We start from the raw sequence: 6,291 nt of genomic DNA, 5'->3' as shown, positions 1-6,291 counted from the left end.
GGCCAGTGAAGCAACGTCCTCCACAACTAGACTGAAGAACAAAAGGAGAGTAACTTGTCTGTTCCCCTTCCCCAATTCCCCAGCGCTGTTCTCATCCCCCAACTCCCCAATAAAAAAATCTTTAAAAAAATAAATTTAAAAAATGAAAAATCTTTCTTCACTTCAAAAAATAAAAATCTGTTTCCCTGTCTTAACCATGGTTGCCTGCTTACTTACTTCAGGTAAAAAAATAAAACTAAAAAAAATAATAAATTTTTTTTTGAATAGAGCATTAGTTAAATAACAGAGCCATGACTAAAACTTTGAGGTAGTTACTAAGGTGGTAAAAATGCAAATAAAAAGTCCACCTACCAGTAAACTGATTTTTGACAAAGTCACCAAGGCAATCCAATGAGAAAAAAATATAGTTTTTAAAAATTGCTACTGGTGATTACAGTTAACAATACTGTATTATATACTTGAAAGTTGCTAACAAAGTAACTCTTAAATATTCTCAGCATAACAACAAAAACATGGTAATTATGTGAGGTGAAGGATGTGTTAACTAACCTTATTGTAGTAAACATCTGCAATGTGTATCAATTGTACACCTTAAATTATACAAAGTTATATATCAATTATATCTCAATAAAACTGGAAAAAAATTGGTGCTGGATACTCTAGATAACCGGGTATGGGATATATGGAGGGAAAGATATGAACCTTAACCCCTAACTCACACCACACACTAAAATTGGCTTACCACATATCCTAGACCTAAACGTATGAGTTAAACTACAAAGTTTCTAGAAGAAAGCAAAAAAGAATATCTTTGTGACATGGGGATAAGCAATGGTCTCTCAGGAAGAAAAAGCAATAACCATAAAATTTTTTTATTTTAAAAAATAGACATGTCACAGACTAGGAGAAAACATTTGCAAAAGAACTGATATCTAGAATAAATATATAAAGACTTGTATAACTCAAAAATAATCCAAACTTTTTTAATAGGCAAAAAATTTGAGCTTCATAAAGGAAGATACACAAATGGCCAGAAAGTGCATGGAAAGTACATCATTAGTCATCAGGAAAATGCAAATTAAAATCACAATGAGAGGGCCGGCCGAGTGGCGCGATGGTTAAGAACTTGCTTGGGATGCCAGAGGGCCTCGGTTCGGATCCCACATATGAGAGCCAGTGACGCTGCCCTCCACAGCTGAGATGCTGAACAGCAGCTCAACCTGGAGCTGGGCTGCCGTGAGTCCCCGGCGATGACGGTGCAGGCTGCAGCCCCTGCTGCAGTGGGTTGCCATGGGCTACCATGTGTAGCCAGCAGCCAGCGTGAGTGGCCAGCAGCCAGCGTGAGTGGCCAGCAGCCGCAGTGAGCGGCCGTCCAGAAGCCGGCGACTGATCTGCCTCGCCTGGGAAGAGCACAATGATGGTGCCAACTTGGGCCAGTGAAGCAACGTCCTCCACAACTAGACTGAAGAACAAAACGACAGCAACTTGTCTGTTCCCCTTCCCCCAATTCCCTAGCACTGTTCCCATTCCCCCAATTACCCAATAAAAATCTTTTAAAAAATCACAATGAGATACCACTACCCACCCACATAATGGTTAAAATTTAATAGACTCAGTGTTGGGGAGAAACTGGAATGCTCATTCGTTACTGTGGGAGTGTAAAATACAACCACTTTGGGAAAAGATCTGGCAATTTCTTAAAACTAGACGTACATCTACCCTATCACCTAGCAATTCCACTAGTACATATTTACCCAAGAAAAATGAAAACATGTCCTCACAAAGACTTAATACAAGATTGTTCATACTAAGCTTTATTAAAAGACAAAGTATATATAATACATAATAGCCAAAAACTGAAAACAGCTCAGTATCCATCAACAGGAGATAGCTAAAAGACAGTGGTTTATACATATCACAAAACACTACTCAGCAATAAAAAAGGAACAACCTGATGATGATACACAAAATAACATAGATGAATTTCAAAAACTATGCTGAGCTAAAGAAACCACATACAACACATTACATACTATACAGGAGTCCATTTATATGAAGTTCTAGAAGACGTAAAAGTAATTTTTAATAAAAAAGAAATCAGAAGAGTGGCTGACTCTAAAGGGATGGGGTGTGGAATTAGCTTAAAAGGCATATGAGGGAGATTTACGGGTCAGTAATGATGTTCTATATCTTAATAGGATTTGCATTACACAGATATGTGCATTTGTCAAAACTCATCAATGGTATATTTAGGATTTGTGCATTTCATTGTATGTAAATTTAACCTTTAAAAAACTAAACTAAAATAAAAAATATTGAACTCTACTTCATGAAACGCATGAAGTGTTTAAAAAAGAAATATCTGCAACGTAATCAAATCAAAAACAAAAAAAGTATTGAGAGATGAATAAAGGGATGGATAGATGTAATAAAACAAATATAGCAAACTATTAATTAGGTGGTGAGCACATTGACGTTCACTGTGAATTCTTTTAACTGTAGTGTATGTAGTTTGAAATTTTCCATAATAAAGTGTTGGGAGAAAATTTAAACTCTACCCCTTACTTTGTCAAGTTGAAAATAGCATATCTTAAAACCCAACAATTCCACTCCTAGATATCTAACACCCTAGTCTACAGAAACTTGACATGGGCCTCAGGAATGTTCACAGCAACACTTGCCATAACAGCACCAAAAAAAAAAAAAAAAGAAAGAAAGAAAGAAAAAAATAATAATCTAAATATCCATTAAGTAGATTAGAGCAATATAATCTGGTTAATGGTAGCAGTGAAAATAGATAAACCACAATATGGGTGAATCTCTGAAACATTATCTTGAATGAAAAAAGCAAATCACAAAAGAATATATACAAATGTTAACCTTTTATAAAGTTTAAAAAACAAGTAAAACTAAACAATACTGTTTAGGGATACATACAAATGTGGTAACCTCTGAAATAAAGCAAGGGAATAACAAAATGTCCAGGGTAACAAATGGGAGAGGGTGCAGGAAGACTGACTCACTCAGCAGCAGCACACAGGCGACTTCAACAGGCTAGTGTTCTCGACACTAACTTGAGTGATTTCATGCACACTTGTTTTTTATGCTTCATACTTCATATTTGCACGCTATATTCTCTTTTTTATTTGTTTTTTATTTCTTTAGCTGAGCCGCCATCCTGCCACCTGTTGGCAGCTCAGCAGCAGCTCAGCTCGGGCAGGGAAACGAACAGGTGACCCTGTTATTCAGAGCTCGCACTCTTGAGTGAGCTCTTAACCAACTGAGCCACTCGGCCGGCTCAATTGCTATGTTCTCTTAATGTTTAAAATATTTCAGGATTCAAAATGGGAAAAGAGGACTATCTGATCAGGACTCAACCAAAACAAGAAGAACCTGGACTTCAAGGTGATTTACCCATTTCTTTACAACTATTTAAGGTGTGCATAAGACTACATTTTCTTGGTCTACATTGGCCTTACCTTGAGGCAAGATATTTCTGAATTCAGAATTTTTTGGATTATAGAATAGTAATGAAAGTATATATACCATATACAGTATGTTCCCCAAAACCCTCTTGGGAGTCCAGGGTAACACCCTCAAATCAAACACATTAATATTTCTCCAGGGAAAGCTATTACTATTTATACTAAGAGAGATGAATTGACTAAATATTCTAACATCAGATGAGGTCAAATGTTACCATCAAATAAATTCTACCAAAAACTTTGTTTTCAGAGCTCTTTATATATCAGAGTTGTGAATGAGGGACTATGGACCTATACTTTCAAAGAGGTTTAACTTCACCCAAATGGTAAGTTCTATACATACTTTCTTTAACCTTTCTAGCTAATTCATTTTCTTTAAAGATTTCCTGACCATCCAAATTCAATTTTAAAGTAATCCCATTTATGCTATAAATGCCCAAGTTTTATATCACAAAAGAAAAACATATATAAAACAATTTTTCAATTTTTATTTTATTTCTCTTTTATATTTTTAAGTATTTGCACTTACTACATAGTTGGGGGAAAATACACATACAATTTTAATTTAGTTAGGCATATAACCAACACTAAGCTGCAAGTCTAAGCACCGTAATAAGAAATATCTTTATATAGTTTACAGGTATAATGAAATTAATCAAATGAAGCATTTCATATTCTAAGTCACTGAAAACTGTCAATAAATTTTTAATCCCTTTTCCCCATCAACACTAGCTTTAAGTAACAGTTTACCCAAGCCTGAATGCCACAAATTATTACAACCACTTACTTTTAAAAAGTAAAACAAATAAAACCTCAAAGGACAGACCTTTAGAAAGACATCTCTCCAACATAACACTAAAGCACAATTCTTTTTACCATAACATTTGGGCAAGCAGTATGAGAAGCTGAGTCTTGACTACAAAACATGGGTATTTGCCCAAAAGTTTCAAATATTGCAAAAGCATACCATTGAAGACCCTCCCCTCCAAAAAAAAAAAAGTATTACAGAAATAAACGTCTCTCAAAACTCTATTTTTGGGCCGGTCGAGTGGCTCAGTTGGTTAACAGTTAGTTTAAGAATGGGAGCTCTGAGCAACAGGGCCTCCGGTTCGATTCCCACATGGGCCAGTGACACATGGGCCAGTGACGCAGCGCCTGAACTGAGCTGCCGCTGAGCTGCCTGTTCAGCTGGTGAGAGCGTGCTCCTAACAAGAAGATTGCCTGTTCAATGGTGGGCTATGCCTGCCCGCCAACTAATACAGAACTCGGCACCTTGAGCTGCGCTGCCACTCGGATGGCTCAATGGATAGAGCATGCGCTCTTAACAACAAGGCTACTGGTTCGACTCCCGCATGGATGGTGGGCTATGCCCACCCGCAACTAAGACTTAACACAGCACCTTGAGCTTAGAGGCCATGAGCTGCCCACAGGCAGCCAGATGGCGACTGGCACCCTCCACACTGATTGAAGAACAACAGCTTGGCTGGTCCCCTTCCCCAATTCCCCAACACTGTTCCCCTCCCCCCAATTCCCCAATTAAAAAAAAAACACAACTCTATTTTTAAATAATACCAAGCAACTCACAATCTGCAACCACAAAAGGAACATATCTTGAGATTAATTTAAGAACCCACATAAAGCAAAGAGCCTCTGCAAAAAGTATTGTAAAAATACATAGTCTCTGAATCCAGCTCTATCTCTGCTTAATGACTGCTAGCACTTTTCTGATGGCAAACGCAAATGATAATGCTATTCATTCAAAACTACATAGCAAGAAACAGTTGCCAATACAGCCATTTTATTTTTCAAAGGAAATTTAAAGCAATTAGCTAAAATATGCTAAATGTCCACAGAAGTGAGCTAAATTTAATGAGCACCACTATGTCTAGCACTAAGCTAAGCACTTTACATGTTATCTCATATAACATTTTTTCCTACAATTAGAATTCTACCTTCTGTGCCTAGCTTAACGAAGAATAATTATAGAGAAACTTCTGGTATATTTCATCTCCTCATTTATGTCATCTTAGGCTGTATACAATTTTAAATGATACTTTCTGACCTCCTGAATGAAGTAACTAAGATTCATAACTGTGGGATGTTGAGGGGGTTGGGGGGGGGGCGGGATTATACTACTTTAAGTTTTCTCTGTTAAAGAAAAATGTATTTATTTTCTATAGTAAATCCAAAAGAATCACCATATGCAGTAAAACAATGATCATTTGTGACATGCATGCTAAATGGTATGGTTTCAAATCTTTAAAGTGATCCCAGCCATTATTTCATCAGTACTTTAAGAAATGTTTTTATAACACTCTTAATGATTAATTCACAGAGTGTATGTTTGGAAAGATGAGAAAGTTCGAGATATGGATAATGGTGACGTTTGCACAACAATGTGAATATAATTAATGCCACTGAACTATACACTTAAAAATGGTTAACATGGTAAACTTTGTTATGTATGTTACCACAATAAAAAATTAATTCGTTCTGTTTCGTATGCTGAAACATACAGAATTTAAAAATAACTTACAATAACTTTTTTTTTTTTAATTTGCGATAGAAGCACCAGCAACCTCGATCCAAAAAAGAGAAAGGGACAATTTTTGGCTTGGTAAGATTTCCTGCAACTCAGAACCATAATGTTTAAACAACTAAAAACAGCAACGACAGGACCGGCCCAGGGGCGCGATGGTTAAGAACCAGCTTGGGACACCAGAGGGCCCCGGTTTGGATCCCACATATGAGGGCCAGTGACACTGCCCTCCACAGCTAAGATGCTGAACAACAGCTCAACCTGGAG

At 36.9% G+C, this 6,291-nt stretch overlaps 1 protein-coding gene across 1 annotated transcript in view; it reads right to left on the bottom strand.

Moving 5' to 3' along the window:
* ROCK2 (Rho associated coiled-coil containing protein kinase 2) overlaps positions 1-6,291 on the bottom strand; it is a 134,753-nt gene that overhangs the window by 125,688 nt on the left and 2,774 nt on the right. The window lies entirely within an intron of this gene.

This window comes from Hipposideros armiger, unplaced genomic scaffold (genome assembly GCF_001890085.2).
Source record: "Hipposideros armiger isolate ML-2016 unplaced genomic scaffold, ASM189008v1 scaffold_137, whole genome shotgun sequence".
Lineage (NCBI taxonomy): Eukaryota > Metazoa > Chordata > Mammalia > Chiroptera > Hipposideridae > Hipposideros > Hipposideros armiger.
This window is presented reverse-complemented; position numbering and strand designations above follow the sequence as displayed.